The sequence below is a fragment of the Geotrypetes seraphini genome, chromosome 3 (assembly GCF_902459505.1).
Source record: "Geotrypetes seraphini chromosome 3, aGeoSer1.1, whole genome shotgun sequence".
Lineage (NCBI taxonomy): Eukaryota > Metazoa > Chordata > Amphibia > Gymnophiona > Dermophiidae > Geotrypetes > Geotrypetes seraphini.
The window spans coordinates 11,645,323-11,665,669 of record NC_047086.1 but is presented as its reverse complement, the minus strand read 5'-3'; positions in this window follow the sequence as shown (position 1 = coordinate 11,665,669).

Sequence of the window (20,347 nt, the reverse complement as noted above, 5' to 3'; positions counted from 1 at the left end):
GTAAATGGGACATATACGAGGGATCCCTACGTAGGACGAATCACTAGCATCTAGACTTATCGGGGTGGGTCAGTAGAGTGGGCAGACTTGATGGGCTATAGCCCTTTTCTGCCGTCATCTTTCTATGTTTCTATATATGGCATTAGAGTAGGGTTTTGGTGGACTCACATTTTCCACGCTTGACATAGTGGTTAGAGAGGCTTATGGGCCTGGGTCCTCCTGTCTATGGTTCACTAGCCCACCCCACAGACTACTTAAGTCACCTGTGTGCAGCTCTACTAGGCTTTCCTATGCTAGGTGCTGATGTTCCGGAGGCAGGTATGTATGTTTTTATTCTGAACTTTGTGGGGGTTCAATGGGGTATGTGTGTGGAGGGTGTCTTTACTTTGCACCTGAAGTGGTTATCTGATCACTTTAGATATTTTTGGACACTTATACATGTCACTACATCGTCTAACTCAACGTATAACTTCCATCTAGGCAGTCTTGTCAAACCTTCGATTATCCCTGCAGGACAACTAAAGGCCTCTTTTACAAAGCCGCACTAGCGGCAGGAGCTGCGCTAACGGCCCCGAAGCCCATAGAAATTTAAAGGACTTCGGGGCTGTTGCCGCAAGGCAGCCGCTAGCGCAGCTTTGTAAAATAGGCCGCAAGTCTAGATTGGCCCACATCCTGCCCTAACCAAAAACGCCCCTTCAGCTCTGGGTGCACTGTGGAATTCAGAGGCCTTAAAAGTCCCTGGTTACTTTAAAAAAGCCGTTTAATATCGGCACTTGGACAACCTGTCTTTTAGATTTTCCAAGTCCCAACTTGGGTGGATTTTTAGACGTATTTAAGTTTCAATTATGAGCCCCTAGGTGTTCAATCCCAACCCACAATCCGGGAGTTGCAGAAATCTAATGCTTTTCTGAGTATATGCTTCACTCCTTAGACTGAGAGCTAGAGCTATATCCAGTTTCTATTTCTGCAAACAATCTGTGCAGAACTCTCTTAAATTGCTCTGCTTCTTTTTCTTATTTTTTCACTTAAAGTTCGCTTTTTCGGTGGCTTCAGTGCCTTGAGACCCCTTTCCAGTGGTCCCCTGGCGGAGGAAAAGTCACAGTCCCGCAGAGCCAGACTGCTGCTTCACTGAGAAACTTCGGTGAATCTTTGGGTCCATCCTGGAAGGGAATTCACTTGCCTTCTGACCTTGCCATGGGTTTAAGCGCAGGCTGTATGTGTCCAGAGCAAACCCCTTTCCCTTTGGGTTTCAGGGCACAGGCTGCACTTCCTGCCCCGGATCACATGGAGAGAATCCATGGGAGCAGAGGTTACAGATGGTGTCTAGCCGACTAGCAGTCCAAAGATCTTCAAGTCTGGTCAAATTGGAGCTATTCTGAGGCAGAAAATCATTTTCCTCCATTTAACTACTGTGAAACTGCTGACAGGCTGGCACTGCTGAAACTGTGAGTAAAACCTCCATTATTTCCTATGGGAACTCAGGAGTGGCTTGTTAAACGTTCAGGTCCCCCACCGCCCCAGACCTCAAATCACTATTTTTTATTTTTGGATTTTGTATATTTTTGGCGCAAAGTTGCTGGCGGCAGCCATTTTGGATTTTAAACAATCTTTTTTTTCAAAGTTTTATTTCTGCTTCAAAGCCCTTCAATTTTATTAAAAATCATTTGGGATGGACTCCCCCAGCCCCTAATCTATCAAATGTGTATCTTGGTTGCACTGGATCTGCGACTGTATACCGCATGCTGCGGGGGAGGGGGCGGGGTCTTTGGGATTTGCCTCCTTCAGGTCCCCCAGGGCTGGGGAACCAGCCTGGGTCTGCAATTTCAGGGAAATATCTTGCCCAGAGGCTGTTCTGGAGTTTGGTGCCAAACGCCTGCGTTCTGAGACTGTGGACTCTTTTGGCTCAGTGCGAGTGCCTCAGCATGGCCCTGTACTGCTGTTGGTGTGGTTTTTCACCGGAATTTTCTTTGGATCCTCTGGAACATGTATTCTTCGGACCCAGCGTGTTGGATGCAGCCGGCAGGTATGTCAGTTTCTGCTTGCCCAGTTGCACCAGTGGCAGAGTTCCCTTTACAGGAGCCCTCTCGTCCGACTATGGCAGAGTTCGATTGCACTATGGCATTCGGATATTATTGTCTCCTGACACGCCTTCTGTTTTGGATCCAGCTGATAACCTTGCTGGGACTAGTCCACACGGTTGCCCTGGGAGTTAGGTTTTGGTTGAGGACCCATAAGAACATAAGCAGTGCCTCCGCTGGGTCAGACCATAGGTCCATCCTGCCCAGCAGTCCGCTCCCGCGGCGGCCCAAACAGGTCACGACCTGTCTAAATCACCAGAAGGGGCCCCCATGCCTCCTTGGTTTCCTAATTGAGTCCTATCTTCCTATCAAAGTCCTAGCCCTCCGGTCTTGCACCTGCACGACCTGGTTGGGTTTCTACATTTATTTTCTGGTTAGCTTTCTCAGTATCCCACGATCCCTTTATCCCTCAGGAATCCATCCAGTCTCTGTTTGAATCCCTGTACCGTACTCTGCCTGATCACTTCCTCCGGTAGCGCATTCCAAGTGTCCACGACCCTCTGGGTGAAAAAAAACTTCCTTGCATTCGTTTTGAACCTATCTCCCTTCAGTTTCTCCGAATGCCCCCTCGTACCTGTTGTCCCCTTCAGCCTGAATAATCTGTCCCTATCCACCCTCTCTATGCCCCTCATGATCTTGAAGGTCTCTATCATATCACCCCTGAGCCTCCTTTTTTCCAGAGAGAAGAGCCCCAGCCTATCCAACCTCTCAGCATATGGGTAGTGTTCCAGCCCTCTTACCAGTTTCGTTGCTCTCCTTTGGACTCTCTCAAGTACCTCCATGTCTTTCTTGAGGTACGGCGACCAATATTGAACGCAGTATTCCAGATGCGGACGCACCATCGCTCGATACAGTGGCATGATGACTTCCCGCGTCCTGATAGTTATGCCCCTCTTTATGATGCCCAGCATTCTGTTGGCTTTTTTTGAGGCCGCTGCGCACTGTGCAGATGGCTTCAGTGATGCATCCACCAGCACACCCAAGTCTCTCTCAAGATTGCTTTCTCCCAACAATGCCCCCCCCAATTTGTAGTTGAACAACGGGTTCTTTTTCCCTATATGCATAACCTTGCATTTTTCCACATTAAAGCGCATTTGCCATTTGTTTGCCCAGTCTTCCAGCTTGTCTAGGTCCCTTTGCAGGTCCTCACACTCCTCCCTGGAGCTAACTCTACCGCACAGTTTGGTATCGTCTGCAAATTTTATAACCTCGCACTTTGCCTCCTTTTCCAGGTCATTGATAAATATGTTGAAGAGTAACGGCCCCAGCACCGATCCCTGCGGCACACCGCTCGTGACTCAGGGATCGGGGATGGAGAGAGAAGACAGATAACATTAGTTGTCAAAGTTGTCAATCTATCCCTGAAAACAGGCGTGATCCCAGAGGACTGGAAGATAGCCAATGTTACGCCCATCTTTAAAAAGGGATCAAGAGGTGACCCGGGCAACTACAGACCGGTGAGTCTGACCTCAGTTCCAGGTAAAATGGTGGAAGCACTTATAAAAGACAACATTGATGAACATTTTGAAAGAAACAAACTTCTGACAACCAGTCAACATGGTTTCAGCAAGGGGAGATCGTGCCTATCTAACTTATTGCACTTCTTCGAAGGAATTAACAAACGGATGGACAGAGGTGACCCCATAGACATCATATATCTAGACTTCCAAAAAGCCTTTGACAAAGTACCCCATGAACGCCTACTTCGAAAACTGAAGAACCATGGGGTGGAAGAAGATGTACATAGATGGATCAGAAACTGGTTAGCGGGTAGGAAACAGAGGGTGGGAGTGAAGGGCCACTACTCGGACTGGAGGAGGGTCACGAGTGGTGTCCCGCAGGGCTCGGTGCTTGGGCCGTTGCTATTTAATATATTCATAAATGATCTAGAAACAGGGACGAAGTGTGAGATAATAAAATTTGCGGACGACACAAAACTATTTAGTGGAGCTCGGACTAAAGAGGACTGCGAAGAATTGCAAAGAGACTTGAACAAACTAGGGGAATGGGCGACGAGATGGCAGATAAAGTTCAACGTTGAGAAATGTAAAGTACTACATGTGGGTAGCAGAAACCCAAGGTGCAGCTATACGATGGGAGGGATATTATTGAAGGAGAGTACCCAAGAAAGGGACTTGGGGGTAATGGTGGACATGACAATGAAGCCGACGGCACAGTGCGCAGCGGCCGCTAAGAAGGCGAATAGAATGCTAGGCATAATCAAGAAGGGTATTACAACCAGAACAAAAGAAGTTATCCTGCCGTTGCATTGGGCGATGGTGCGTCCTCATCTGGAGTACTGCGTCCAATATTGGTCGCCGTACCTTAAGAAAGATATGGCGTTACTCGAGAGGGTTCAGAGAAGAGCGACATGTCTAATAAAAGGGATAGAAAACCTTTCATACGCTGAGAGATTAGAAAAACTGGGACTCTTTTCCCTGGAGAAGAGGAGACTTAGAGGGGATATGATAGAGACTTACAAGATCATGAAGGGCATAGAGAGAGTGGAGAGGGACAGATTCTTCAAACTTTCGAATAATAAAAGAACAAGAGGGCACTCGGAAAAGTTGAAAGGGGACAGATTCAGAACGAATGCTAGGAAGTTCTTTACCCAATGTGTGGTGGACACCTGGAATGCGCTTCCAGAGGACGTAATAGGGCAGAGTACGGTACTGGGGTTCAAGAAAGGATTGGACAATTTCCTGTTGGAAAAGGGGATAGAGGGGTTTAGATAGAGAATTACAGTCCAGGTCCTGGACTTGTTGGGCCACCGCGTGTGCGGACTGCTGGGCACGATGGACCTCTGGTCTGACCCAGCGGAGGCACTGCTTATGTTCTTATGTTCAGTTTTTTCGGAAAGATGTGTAGTTGGTCTCCTTTCTGATTGCTTCTGGGACGTCGTTCCAGGTTTTTACTTCCAGATAGGTTAGCATGGAGTTGAAGATTCCTTGTAGATGACAGGTTCAGCTGAATTCTGTTAAGGATTCTTCTAGATGTAGACCAAACCATTGAGAATAGCTGGATAAGGGGAGCACATGGGTTGCCATGCAGCATGTTGTGTAGGATGCATGATATTAGGAAGTTTATCCGAGATGATATTGTATGCAAATAGAAGTAATGAATATTCCTTGTGGAAATTGGGAAAATTCAACTGGGTAAGGGCTGAGGTTGGACATCCCTGTCCTAAGTCTTATCCATGGAACTTGTGACGAAGAGGATATGTTCAACTAGTGGTGGGCAACTTCGGTCCTCAAGGTCTGAAACCCAGTTGGGTTTTCAAGATTTCCCTAATGAATATGCATGACATCTCTTTGTATACAATGGAGTCAGTGTATGGAGTCTCAGGGGAATTCAGCAACAGGGGCTACTGCATTAGTGCGCACTAACGAATTAGCACACGCTAAAGACACCCATAGGAATAAAATGGCTGTCTAGCATTTAGTGCACTCTAACACAGTTAGTGTCTGTTGATCAATTCCCCCCTCAGTTCACTGGTTAAACAGGGCCCAGCCGTTCTTTCCCACAAGCAGCAGAGGTCTCTAGAGACCTTCTCAGATCTGCAGCTTGTAAGATGCACTCCAGCTCAGTCTGGAAACCTTTCAGGCAGGGCGCTGAATCTTCTGCAGTCTTCCTGTCTCTCCAAGGGCCATGTTCATGTAATCCTTTTTCTTCTTCTCTACCCACTATTTTAAGTTCTTGTAAACCGTGTCGAGCTCCATTCTCATGGAGATGATGCGGTATATAAACTTAAGGTTTAGATTAGATTAGATCTGTATTTTTATTGTGTGCAGATGGGTATTGCTGTTGCTTTGGTAAATGGAAATGAGTGTTTCAAAACTAGAAAGAAATTAAATACCACAGACCTACCAAACGGTGTTTCTTGGGCTTATTTTTACTATTTAACTTTGTGCTCATCTCACCTTTTATACATAAGGGACATTGTGTTGCAGATACACAGGAGTCCATGCTTGAGCAATTGATTTCCCGCAAACTGCAAAAGGATATTCCTTCAAGAATTTGAGAACTCCTCCCCATCTGCAGTGCAGCACAGCACCCTCCTCAGCTCCTTCTGCAAGCGAACTCAGGTGTGTTTTGCTCTGCTCTGCTTTTTCTTTATTTTTTCGGTGTTTTTTCCGCTGGATTTTTGACGTTATTCATGGCTTCGGTGCTTGGAGGTCCCCTGCTCGGGCATACTCCGCCAAGGAAAGGGCACAGTTCCATGTGGGAGGACTGCCAATCTCTTAGTACCTGCAGAGCCAGCCTGCTTTACATTACATTACATTAGTGATTTCTATTCCGCCAATACCTTGCGGTTCAAGGCAGATTACATAAAAGTTTTCAGAGATTACATAAAAGTTTACAGGAATAGCATAAGAGATGTCATAAGAGTTACATAAGAATTACCAAAAAGTTGTCGAGATCTTAAGGTGATAAATGTTGGGTAATAAGAATTACCAAAGAGTTGTCGAGATATTAAGGTGGTAAGTGTTGGTTAAATGGAGGCATTTTAGCATTAGTTGGGTAGTTAGAAGCATATTAGAGTATATTAAGGGTGTAGAGTGGGTAGGTGGGGTTTAGGTAGGAACTGGTCGTATTGGATAGGTTTTATGTATTTTTTGAAGAGTAGGGTTTTACTATCTTTCTTGAAGGTTTTGTAGTCTGGTCGATGACAACAGAATGGTGATTTGTCTGTCCAGTTTAGCTGCTTTGGTGGCTATTAGGTTGTCATAGTTTTTTTCGTTTGACATTTTTGGATGGTGGGTATGTGAAAAGTGAGTGGGTTCTCCTGTGCCTGGATGAGGAGGATTGAGTTAGTCGGTTATTCCAGTAGGTTGGGCTTTCTCCGTTAATAGCTTTGAATAGTAGGCAGTAGAATTTGAAGTGTACTCTTGCTTGTATTGGGAGCCAGTGAGAGTCAAGGTATGCTTCTGTGATGTGGTCATATTTTTTCAATGAGTAGATGAGCCTTAGGGCTGTATTTTGTATAGTTTGTAATTGTTTTATCATGGTTGTTGTGCAGTAGTCTATTAGTCCAATGATAAGGGATTGTACCAAAAGTAGGAATTGTTTCCTGTCGAAGAATTTTCGCATTTGTCTTAGATTTCTCATGGTAACGAATGATGCTTATATTACTTTGTTGATTTGTGGTTGCATGGTACAGCCTCTGTCAATTAGTACTCCCAGAAGTTTTAGTGTGGGTTGAATAGGGTATGAGATCGAGTTTATTACTAGATTTGTTAAGGTAGGAGTTTTATTGTTTTCTAGGAGGATGAAGTTTGTTTTGTCAGGGTTAAGTTTTAATTTGTGCTCTGTCATCCATGTTGCTACTGTTTCGAGTGTTCTGTGTATTGTGCTTGTCATGGTGGGTTCTGGGTGGTCGAAGGGGAGGAGAATGGTGATGTCATCTGCATAGCTGTATGAGGTTATGCTATGTTTGTCTAGGTAGAAGCTGAGGGAGGCTATGTATATATTGAATAGTGTGGGTGATAGGGGTGATCCCTGGGGAACTCCGCAGGAGTTGAACCAGGGTTCTGATTTTTCTTGCTTTGTTTTAACCCTGTAGGTTCTAGATTGTAGGAAGCCTTTGAATCATGAAAGTACCTTATCTGAGATTCCAATGGAGTCTAGAGTTTGTATGAGAATATTGTGATCAACCAGGTCGAAGGCTGCAGAAAGGTCTAGTTGTATGAGCAGGATTTTCTTGCCTGTACTGAGGTATTGTATGGCAGTGTCCATTAGTGTTCCTAGTAGGGTCTCCGTGCCGTGGTTGGCTTTGAAGCCAGACTGGGTGGGGTGGAGTAAGTTGTGTTTGTCTAGGTATGAGGTTAAGGTTTTGGCTACGAGGCCTTCCATCAGCTTGATGTACAGTGGGATTGATGCTATGGATCTGTAGTTGGATGGTTGGTCCGTTGGGTCTTTTAATATCGGAGTTATGATGATTTCGCTGAGTTCTTGTGGGAAATGACCCTCTGATAGTAAAGACTGTATCCATTGTAGAAGCAGGGAACAGAATAATGTACTTGAGGTTTTCAGTAGGTATGGGGGACAATGGTTGAGGTCACAGGCTGCATTTATTATATAGATTGTTGAAGTCTGACCATTGTATGGGTGAGAAATGGGACCAAGTTCTATCTGCTGTGACTGGTTCTTTTTCTGTGGGGGGCAATGAGGTCTCAATGTGTGAGGGGGTTCTGTTGAACGTGGCTCTGATGTTGCGATCTTGTTTTTGAAGAATGTGGCTAAGAGGGTGGCTGAAGGAGGGGTGGAGTTGCTGTTGGCTATGTAGGGTGTGGTGTCTGTGAGAACTTTTAGTAGATGGAATAGCTTTTTTGTGTCTTGGGGTCCTTCTCCTATTTGTTTTGAGTAGTATGTCTTTCTTTTTTCTTTCAGTTCTTGTTTATATTTTCGGTTTGTTGCTATCCATGCTGTTTTTGTGGACTTTTGGCTGCTTTTTCTCCATTTTCTTTCTAGTTGTCTGCTTTGTCTTTTTAGTTGGAGTAGTTCGTTGTCGAACCACTTGTCTGGTTTTCTGTGGATTTTGGTTTTGGGCTTTTCTGGGGCTAGTTTGTCCAGGGTTGCAGTACTTAGGTGGTTCCATTGTGAGATGAAGTCTTTGGGTGTGTAGTATTGGATTATGGTGTTTGTTTTTGTCCAGAATGTGGTGGGATCTATATGTTTGCATGAGTTGTAAGTTGTTTGTTGAGTAATTGGAATGCTTTTGTTACTGGTCCAATTGATTTCGAAGGAGTATGTGTAGTGATCAGACCAAAGGGAACGGTTCCAATTTCCGTTTGATGTTTGGATCTCTGGTTGTGTGGGCTGTTGGAACATGTAGGCTGCGATGTCTAGTTGGTGTTCTTTTTTGTGTGTGGTTTGAGGATCTAAGATTTTATATGTTAAAGCCTCAATATGCTAGTAAGGTTTCTACATTTTTGCAGGATTGGTTTTCGAGGTTAAGGTTTCCTAGAAGTAGGTTGTCATTAGAGAGTTTTGATAAATAAATTTCTCAAATATTGGTTTAGCTGTGTTCCAGTTACTTGGGGTTATGTAGCATGTTAGCATTCCTTTAAGTGATGTGCTTGAAAGTTGGCAAGCTAGTAAATCCATGTATTGGTCGGTTGTTTTGTCTTATATTTTTAGGTTTATGGTGTTTCTGACTATAATGGCAATTCCTCCTCCTCTTTTATTTTCTCTGCAGACTAAGTTATTTTGTGGCTCTTTGGGCAAACTTCAGTTATTCTGGGATCCGAGTCAGAGGTAAGCCATGTTTCTGTGAGGAAAAGGCAGTCTAGGTTATCTTCTTCTTTCCAGTTTTTATGCGTTCTGTTTTAGGGCCTATAGCTCTGATGTTCACATATACACACTTGAGAGTGGTGTATTATTATTATTTTATTTCTTATATACCGCTATATGTTGTGAGTTGTTTTGGGGTATATGAGTGATCTTTGGTGGGGTTGTTTTTTGGTCTTGTATGGGTTTGTTGGTTTTCTACTTGTTGATTTTGGGGCGGGTTGGTATGTGTAAGGCTGATGGTTTGAGTTTCTGTCAATTGTGAGGTGCCAGGTTGGTTGGGTAATTCCCTTGGAATTTGCTATGATTGGTATTGGATATATATTGTTTGCAGTTGCTTTCCAGTCAGTTAGGAGCAGGAATATCAGTAGGATTGCTTGTGGAAAATAAGGTGATATGGTTCTCATGGTGGTGTTAAGTGTGGTGATCCAATTGTACTTAATCGATTGGGTATGGTGTGGGTTTGAGGAGTTAATCAATTCTAAAACTTTAATCAATTCTAATATATTGAGTTTCTAATCTAATATAAATCTGTTATCTAATGGTAATAGATCGCAATAGTCAGACTTTGAAATTCAGCTAACATTGGCTTAAAACTGTCATCTTATGGTAAGAGTTCGCATTAGTCAGATTTTTGAGTTCAACTAACCTTAACATTAAACTTTTAAATTCAGCAAATCTGTCATCAAATGGTAATAATTCGCATTAGTCATACATTTAAATTCAGCTAACATTAGCTTTAAACTTTTAGATTCAACAATTAACAGACTTTTAAATTTTTAAACTTTTAAGTTTTTTAAGCTTTTAAAGATTTTTTTTTTTAAAGAGCTATAACAAGTTGTTATACTTATCAGGTGGTTTTGGTATCAGTCTTTCCATCTCTCCGCTTAGTTTCTTCACAAAGACGTGTACCTGCCTTATTAGGTCTACTGGGGGTTAGATCTGTAAGGACTAATCCAACCGTGGGTGGTAGGTTGCTGCCAATAAATCATGAGGTCTAGGCCGAGTTTATGGTCTTGTGGGCACTACAGATCTGTTGCTTCATCAGGTTGCTTCACCAGGTCACTTCACAAAGGCGTGCACTAAGGCGCCTTTGCTTTAGATTCCTTCAGGATCTTGGGGGGGTCTGACCCAGTGGGAGCGGCTCGCCTGCTGATTTCACCAGAAGTTTGAGCGCAAGGTGTGTAGTCCCCAAGTAAGAACCCTAGGGGTATCAGAGAGTCAACTGTGTAATTTCTGCCCCCCATTTCTGCGTGAGGAATCCCTGGGGCAGGAGTCGGTGACTGTGGTCTATCCAGCCGGAAGCCAGATTTCCTTCAACAGTTGAGGCCTGAGCAATTTCTAAGGTAGAAATCCTTTCCCTAAGCCAGGCTGATTCAGACAAACAGGCACCTGAAGCCTCAGTAAGTATTCCCATCATTTCCTATGGGGAACATCAGGGAGGGGGTCCTGAAATTTGGAGTTTTAGTGTTTTCAAACCCTAAAATCGCTATTTTTAATTTTTGCATGTAGCTCCAATGACCTGATTTTGGCACAATTTTATTTTACGGCTGCCATCTTGGATTTTTAGCAATATGATTTAAAAAATTTTTTTCTTCTTCAAAAGCTCTCTGATGGTTGCCTTTCTAGTCCGGGATCCTATGTCAGTTGACCAGAGTTTCCGTTTGAGGAGCGGCCATGTTCCTTATGCTGCATGAGGAAGGGGTAGAAGCTTCAAGCTTGGCCCCCAATCAGTCCTCCAAGGGCTTGGAAATCCCAGAACTGGTCCAAGGGGAAGAGATCTTGCTGAGATGAACCAAGCAGTGATGGGACAAAACACAAGTGCATGGTTGCAGAAGATGCATCTCCTCTTTTTCATTCTGCAATTACAAAACGAGTCTCAGATCCCCCAATGTAAGGCTTCTCAGATTTTATCAGCCTTTTATGGAAAGCCTATTTAATGGGACCAGGAAGCACTGCCTATGGGTGTGCCTACTCCAACTAAAGTGGATCCTTCTCCGCCTCATACTACGCTGGCTTCTAGTGTCAGTGACCCAAAGAAAAATCAGGCTCAGGAAGATACTTTTTATACTTCATTGTGCCCAAGTAAGACACAAGATTGGAGGCCCATTCTGAATTTGAAGTCTAAATGAGACCCTGAAAGCCCCTCACTAACACATGGAAATAGTCTGCTCTGTCTTCGCAACAGTGGCTCCGGGAGAATTCCTTGCCTTTTTGGATTTGGCAGAGGGATATCTTAGAAACATAGAAAGATGACGGCAGATAAGGGTTATAGCCCATCAAGTCTGCCCACACTATTTACCCACCCTCTTAAGTCTACTGACCCTCTAAAGTATAATTGTAATTATACTGTTACTCTGCTGACCCGCTCATTCAAGTCCTAGTGACCCTATCCCTTGGCATGACCTCGTAGGGATCCCACATAGGTATCCCATTTGTTCTTGAAGTCTGGGATGCTGCGTGCCTCGACCACCTGCACTGGAAGCTTGTTCCAATGCTCAATCACTCTCTCCGTGAAGAAGTACTTCCTGGCGTCTCCACAAAAGTTCCCTCCCCATCTTTCTGGTTCACAGTAGATATCTGAGATTTCATGTGCTTCAGCACCACTTTCAGTTTGTGGTGTTCCCCTTCGGTTTGGCCATTGCTCCCCACACCTTTACCAAGGTGATGGTGGTTGCAGAGGCCCACCTTCACCAGATGGGTGGCAAGACATGAGGGAAGCCACTGCTTGCCCTGAATAGGTAGCATGAAATGTTGCTACTCCTTGGGTTTTGGACAGGTACTAGGGACCTGGATTGGCCACTGTGAGAATAAGCTACTGGGCTTGATGGAACTTGAATTAGATGTCTGACCAGAGGGGTGCCTATGCCCCCTGGGTAGCTGGCCCGCCTCTTCCAAAATGGGCCTTCCCCTCCACGATGCATTCTGGGATGCACCAGAGAGGGGGCTGAGACTGATTGGCCCAGATTGTTTGAGCCCCTCTCATAGGAGGTCTTATACGACCTGGGCCAGAGCCTCAGGCCCCGACGCTTAAGTCCCCATCTATGGGGCGTCCGGGACAATCAGAGCCTTAGGCCCCTTCCCGGTGCATCCGGAGAGGGGCCTGAGGCTCCGATTGGCCCAGACACCTAAGGCCTCTCCTGTGGGGCATCTGGGCCAATGAGAGCCTCAGGCCCCTCCCTCAGTGCATCCCAGGATGGGAAGGGAAGGCCCATTTTGGAAGAGGCGGGCCAGCTGGACGGAGGGAGTAGGCATCCCTCCAGTCAGCCATCTAATTAAAGGTACGAGGAGGAGTTGGAGGCAGGGGGGTGCTGTGTGGCAGCAGGAGAGAATGGACATTTCTCCTGCTGCTGGAGGGGGGTGTTGCTTGATGGTGGGAGAGAGTGGGTATCTCTCCCGCTGCTGGGAGGAGGGTGTTAGTTGGCAGCGGGAGAGATTGAACATCTCTCCCGCTGTTGTGTTTTTTTGTTTTTGCATTTTTTTCTACACATGTGCCCATCGCAATCAGCAATGGGTAAATGCAAATTTAGTGAGTCTTTGCTACTCTTTGCCAACCTCATTTACATGAGTGTTTTTGGAGAATGACTTGCTTTTTTAAATTCACTACCAGAACGGCTGCCATAGCAGGCCGCCGTTTTTTAACGTGGTTTTTTTAAGAATCTAGGCCAGAGTGTAACACTAAATAAATACCATTGCGATGACTTGCTAAGATATATATTTTGAACGCTAATGTCTTATTAATTCCCACTCCACCTCTGCTATGCCATTTGATATTGTAAATGTTTTTTCTTTCCTTTTTGTAATGATTGTTACATATTGTTAATCCAGAGATATCAATGTAAGACTTCATGTCTCCGGTAGCAGCTCCTTTCATCGTCTCTCATTTATCTCAGCTGCCTTTCCGACTTGGTAAGTCTTGCCTATTCCTGTCTAATGTCTCCTCTTCTAAGCAAAATGGTAGGTATCCCACTGCTATAAGTACTTCTGACAGTTCTATAGGTGCTTAAGCATCCCCAAACTCATTGTGTCCAAGGGGAGGTAATTCCCGTTGGGTTCAGCCCCTCCCCCCCCAACAATTCTAAAACGTTGGCTCCTATGTCCCAGCTTATTTCTCTGGTGAAGGCTGACACTTCCCCACTTTGCTCTTTAGTTGTAAGGGGCCTTCCACCTCTCCAGTAGTGCTCCTTCTCTCTCCCCCCCCCCCAATCAGACCTTCATAAACAAAGAAAAGAGATTCCCAACCACCATGAACCAACCTCTGAGGGAGAAAAATGATCACAAGAGAGTATATCTACACTTCTGAATAAAGGACTCCCCAACAGACAGGAAGCAGCAGCATTGGACTTAAAAATGTGTTTTTATTTAAAAATCAGAGCACAAAATTATGATTCCCATGCCCTCTCAAAAATACACTTGAAATTTGGACACATGAAACTTTCCTTCTTGATAGCTCAATGTAGATATTTAACTTAATGTTAAAAGAAATAACACAAGCAGAGCTACACTGATAGATTGTGTAGGCAACTGTGTACCCTGTGTGAATGTGACCCTTTCTAGTTTGCTGGTTTTGCTTTAACTAATGCTGGTTTTGGCAGGCTAACATGGTACTTTGTACTTGGATTAAAAGAGAAAATAATAATAAAGCCAGATTGCTACAGATCTGTCTTTCCTCCCTACCTGCCTTACAGACAAAAGTCAACGGAAATGGTATGTTTAAAAAAAAATAAAATAGAAAAAAGTATATTTACAAAAAAATTCAGAATTTCTCCAAATTGTAAATTACTAAAACTCTTCAGCATCTGATCGCTTGTTTTATGAAAATTTGCTCATGAAAAGGAGCACAACATCTAAAACAAATCATTTTTTATAATTAAAAAAGTGGCAGTAAAAGAGGGAACAGTAAAGTGTGAGGTAACATAGAATTTAAAAATTTATTACCATTGTAAGCATCTTCATTACTCACACCTACCTGCCTTCTATACTCGTGATTTACAATTAGGGAGGCATAGATACCATTGGAATGAGCCTGGCAAAGTACCCAGGGCCACCCAAAGTTACATCCCTCCTTTGCATCTGGGTCCGGCGTCTCTCTTGCTCCCCCTTACCCCCTCCCGCCAAACACTGCAGCAGGTTGTGAACAGAGACAGAACTCAAAGCTTCCTTTCTCTGGCTGGCAGAGCTATCGTCTGCTGCGTCCCCTCTCTCTGATGCAACTTCCTGTGGGGGGGAGACATAACAGAGGAAAAACACTGGCTAGATAGTTTTCACTGCTGCCACTATTGGCGACCTGCTGCAGCACTTGGAGGAGGGGAGGGGAGGGGGGATGGAGATACCCCAAACCTGCACGAGGGGAAGGGAAATGGATTTCAGACCCATGTGGTGGGGAAGAAAGAGCGCAAGAGACCTAAGCCAAGGGAAGGGGTAGAGCGGGCAAGAGATGCTGGACCTGTGGGGGGAAGAGAGAGACCTGGACCAAAGTGGAGGCAAAGAGAGAGAGGCAGATGTTGGCCTGGGGGAGGAGTGGACAGAAGAGAGAGGGAGAGAGAGATTAGACTAGGAAAGAACAGAAAGAGATGCTGGACCAATGGAGGGAGGAATGGAGGGAGAGAAAGATGCCAGACCACCAAAGGGTATGGGGTGCAGGAAGATCTGGACATGGGGAGAGAGAGGGACATAAAATAGATTCTGTCTGTAGAGAAAGCCTAGGAATAAGGACACAGAGGGGGAAGATGCTGAACGTGGGGGGAGGACAGAAACACAAAGGGGAGATGCTAGCTAGGACAGATAGAAACATGCACATAGAGAAGAAATATCAAAAGGACAGAAGACCCTGGAGAAAGTGCAGAGAGACAAGAGGACCAAAGCAATGCTCAAACAACAAAGGATTCTTTTCTGAATTTATTCATTGTGTAATGTCACTGGCCTAACTCTAGGGCTTTCATCTCAATTATTTGCCCAGGGATCATTCAGTCCTAGCTATGCCACTGGGAAATTCTGCAAGTGGGTGCCTCCCAATGCGGAATAGTAGGAGCCTGTGCTATAATAGAATCTAAGTCCCCAGCTTCTGTTATAGGATACGAGAATAACCTGGTATTGGTCTTGCCTAACACGTAGACGCTCAGTTACACCAGTTGTACAGCTGCAGAAGTGTTACTGCCTAAATGGGGCAAGGATGTGTGTAATTTTACAGTTGGTTGAAGGCCTGCATCCCCCATGTTCCAGCCCTGTGTACGTCCCCCCCTTGCAAATATGCATTATGTAAATTAAGCAGCTATTCGCAGACTACAGTGATACCCTGGAATCCGAACTTAAGAACATAAATGCTGCTGCTGGGTCAGACCAGTGGTCCATCGTGCCCAGCAGTCCGCTCACGCGGCGGCCCCCAGGTCAAAGACCAGTATCTAAATGAGTCCAGCCTCACCTGTGTACGTTCCAGTTTAGCAGGAACTTGTCCAACTTTGTCTTGAAACCCTGGAGGGTGTTTTCCCCTATAACAGACTCCGGAAAAGCGTCCCAGCTCTCCACCACTCTCTGGGTGAAGAAGAACCTCTTTATGTTTGTATGGAATCTATCCCCTTTCAACTTTGGAGAGTGCCCTCTCGTTCTCTCTACCTTGGAGAGGGTGAACAATCTGTCTTTATCTACTAAGTCTATTCCCTTCAATATTTTGAACGTTTAGATCAAGTCCCCTCTCAGTCTCCTCTTTTCAAGGGAGAAGAGGCCCAGTTTCTCTAATTTCTCATTGTACGGCAACTCCTCCAGCCCCTTAACCATTTTAGTCGCTCTTCTCTGGACCCTTTCGAGTAGTACCTTGTCCTTCTTCATGTACAGCGACCAGTGCTGGACACAGTATTCCAGGTGAGGGCGTACCATGGCCCTGTACAGTGGCATGATGACCCTCTCCGATTTGTTCGTGATCCCCTTCTTAATCATTCCTAGCATTCTGTTCGCCTTTTTTGCCGCCGCGCACTTAATCCGTTCTAGAACACCGTTAGAGTTCCAAGACAATTTTTCCCATTTAAAATAATAGAAACTGGATTAATTCGTTCCCGGGTCCCCACAAACTCAAATTTTAACAGTAAATACACTGGATTTTAAGGTGAATTAATAACCAAAAATAATACAGTATTTTCCTCACTACACTATACAAAGGCAAAAATCACACGAGATGCTTTCACTACAGCTTCTGACAATGAACTGAACGACGTATGGGTGGCCCAAGCGCTGGGGAAACGCACGCACAAACACACACGAACAACGTGCAGGGTGTTTGGATTCCGGGGCAAAATTTTCCATTCCCATTCCAAGTTGTTTGAGTACTGGGGCATTTGGATTCCAAGGTATCACTGCATTGGCGTTTATTACTTTAAACACTGGTGCATGTTATGCCCATGCAACTGTGAGTGCCTGATATATAGAAATGCCCTTCACATTTGTAATGGTTTAAAAGGGATAACTTCTACATCTTCCCTAATGGGCAAGTCTGGTCAGGTATGAGTGGCCTCAAAGGCAGGAGGGTGTAGCCAAACGCTCAATTTTGGGCGTGCCTGAGCACGACACCCTCTCTCTGCCCAGAGGGCACAAGACTGCATTCCCCCGATACCTATAAAGCAGCAACACATTTCCACTGCTCACGCTGGCGCCAAGCCTTTCCCTCTGATACAACTTCCTGGTCCCGTGAACAGGAAATTGCATTATAAGGAAGGTTTGGGCTAGCACAAGCAGGAGATATGCGCTGCAGCTCACGGCTGGTGAAGAAGAAGAGGATTTAAGGTCAGGGGACTTGATTTAAGTGACCCCCCCCCATTCTCCTAAAGGAAGAGATGCCAAGAGATTCAGCTGGCAGGGCTTGGAGGATCTCCTCCAGCTACATTTCTGCTGTGTCCCTTCTGGATGGGCGGCTCAAAGGTGATGCTAGCTGAAATCTAAAGATATGGTCAAGGAATTGCAGAATTCCATTCTTCATCTAATACGAGATGCCTTCTTGTGTTGACTTTTACTAAGTTGAATTAGGTGCTAATGCAGCAAAAACAAAACCCAACAACAAAGTACCACAGGATGCCCACAGATGTCTTTGGAAATCTAATGTGTTGACGGCATGCTAAACGATTTTTCTAATTTTTTTCAAGGGCTTTGCAAGAGCCCTTAGGCCCTAATTCTATAAAGTTCACCTAAAGTTAGCCACTGATTAACTTAACTGATCCGGAGGCTGAATCGCTGCCCATATTGGCACTCAACACCTCCCAGTCTATGTTAATTGGACTTAATTGACAGTGAGATGCCTAATTCGATTCTATAAAAAGTAATCACTTAGCCCAAAGTGCCTACGCTAAAAGTGGGTGTGGTTTGGGGCAGATCATGGGCGTGTTTTCGAGTTACACACTTGAGTTACAACTTTAGCCAATGAAAAGCTTGGCGTAAATTGGGGACGCCTAAATGTTAAGAAGCTTAGCTGGCGCAAAGTGTGCTTCTATAATGGGTGCCTAACTTTAGGTGGACTTTATAGAATCAGAGCTTTGGAGCCTATAAGATGGGTGATAACAGACGCGCAGGTGGTGATGTTACAAAATGACCCCAAGATAACAACTTTTTTCTCTCACAAGACCTCGTACACCCAAGGCATTACTTTAATTCTTTTTGTGCCCTTGCGGGGTGGTGCATTCATCATTGGTCTTTTGGGCAATCAAATGTGTAATTAAAAATATAGGCTGTCATATAAACAATTGGCTCCAACCCAAACTCTACAAGAAGATCACTTTGCTTTAGCCCAGTTTCCTCGGGGGCCATGCTGCTTCGATCATCTCTTTCCTTCAGTTACTTATTCCACACGTATTGCTTTGAAGAAAAGAGATGATCGAAGCAGCATGGCCCCCGAGGAAACTGGGCTAAAGCAAAGTGATCTTCTTGTAGAGTTTGGGTTGGAGCCAATTGTTTATATGACAGCCTATATTTTTAATTACACATTTGATTGCCCAAAAGACCAATGATGAATGCACCACCCCGCAAGGGCACAAAAAGAATTAAAGTAATGCCTTGGGTGTATGAGGTCTTGTGAGAGAAAAAAGTAGTTATAGTGCTCCCTTTAAAACATTTATATTTATTAGGTAAAAATGGGCTTAGCGTGCAAGGAAGACCCACCTAAGGCCTGTTTTACTCCAGCTTAGTAAAAGGACATCATGGATGTTCCCAACAGCTGAGAAGCCCAATTTCAAAGCAGGTTCTCTTGGTTTCAAAATCCAATGCCCCCAGACCCTTCCAAAAGATATCTGGCATTCAGGACATCCACAATAAATATTTATTATAAATTAACAGGGCTGCTCATTTGGGAGATATAAAGATTTAAACCATTACAGATGAAGTGGTTAAGGACCAGCTTAAGTTTCACATGTCAGGCTAGCCAGAAAGTGAGCCTTTTGCATGGGTGTGTTTGCGGAGGATATCGGAAAATGACTCCCTGTGTTAGCTCGCACTTAAGAGAAGTACGCAATCAGCTGGGAGCTCTGCACAGGAAAAAGGAGGAAGGAGAGCTGCCTTTTGGGAAAGTGTTCATCCATGTTTATGTACATCTACCCAAGTTAAACAGTCCGCCAAAGTGAACATGGCTGTGGTCCTGGTCAGGAGAAGCGTGGCCAGCTGTGGACCTTACACTTCAAGAATGACATGGAAACATTCAAAGAACAGCAACAAAAATGATTAGTCTAGGAGGAAAGGCTGGAAGAGTTCTCTATTCACTGATTCTAAAAAAAAGAGGTCTGAAGGTCTGATCCAACTGCAATTTTCAAACACAATTAAGGATTACAGAGGGAGGGTATTCGGCTGTCCTTCATCTCCACTGGGGCTAGGGCAAGCTAGTACGTGAATAATTCTGAAAAAGCTGCCAAAATATAGGCATTAGGATACTGCGCGCTAGACGCAAAGTCTATATCGGAATTACATGCATAATTGTTGAAACAGAATACTAGTATAAGCTGACATAAAGGTTGCAGTGGTGCGTATAGCTGACAGTATTCTAGAATCTTTGTGTGTTAGGGTTGGGCCCGCCCACACCCCTCCCACAGCCACACCCCCTTACAGCTACATGCTATACATTTTCCATGATAATTCTCTAGAATCGTGACTAAGTGCAGTCATACACAGAACTGCAAACTAGCACCAGTTAGCACCCATTAACTCCAGCGGTCGTTACTGCCAACGAACTTATGATTGTAACTGGCGCCATTCTATAACCTTTGCACACTAAGCATGAAAACGTGCATGCAAGATTATAGAATGAGGGGGAATGGGAGTAACGGTACACAGTAGGTGCTATTACATTAGGGTGATCTGGTTGCTCATTCCTGGTGCATTATGGGAGCTGCAGCATGGACTACAAATACTACACTGCTTTGGGATGGAATTTTAAAACCAGCACTGGCCAAAAAGTCTCCCTTCTACAATGGGCAACCTGGTCACCCTATATTATATATACATTCATAACAGAAACTTTTGTTGTTTTCTCAGCAACTGCTTAGAAGTTCAGGTGTCAGGTCAAAAGCGCGCTGGGACAAAGGCGCGCCCAGACAATTGAGCGCAGCGCGAGGGCGTGCGCCGCAGAAAATTACTGTTTTTAGGGCTCTGACGGGGGGGGGGGAACCCCCCCACTTTACTTAATAGAGATCGCGCCGCGTTGTGGGGGGTTTGGGGGGTTGTAACCCCCCACATTTTACTGAAAACTTCACTTTTTCCCTGTTTTTAGGGAAAAAGTTAAGTTTACAGTAAAATGTGGCGGGTTACAACCCCCAAACCCCCCATAACGCCGGCGCGATCTCTATTAAGTAAACTGGGGGGGCTCCCCAACAAAAACCCCCGTCGGATCCCCTAAAAACTGTAATTTTCTTCGGCGCGCGCCTCCGTCTTTCGCGGGGTTGTCTATGAACCGAAGTTCATTGTGAAATTTTACAGTTTTGTCCGTTGTTACGATCTATATTTACGTGCCAAGT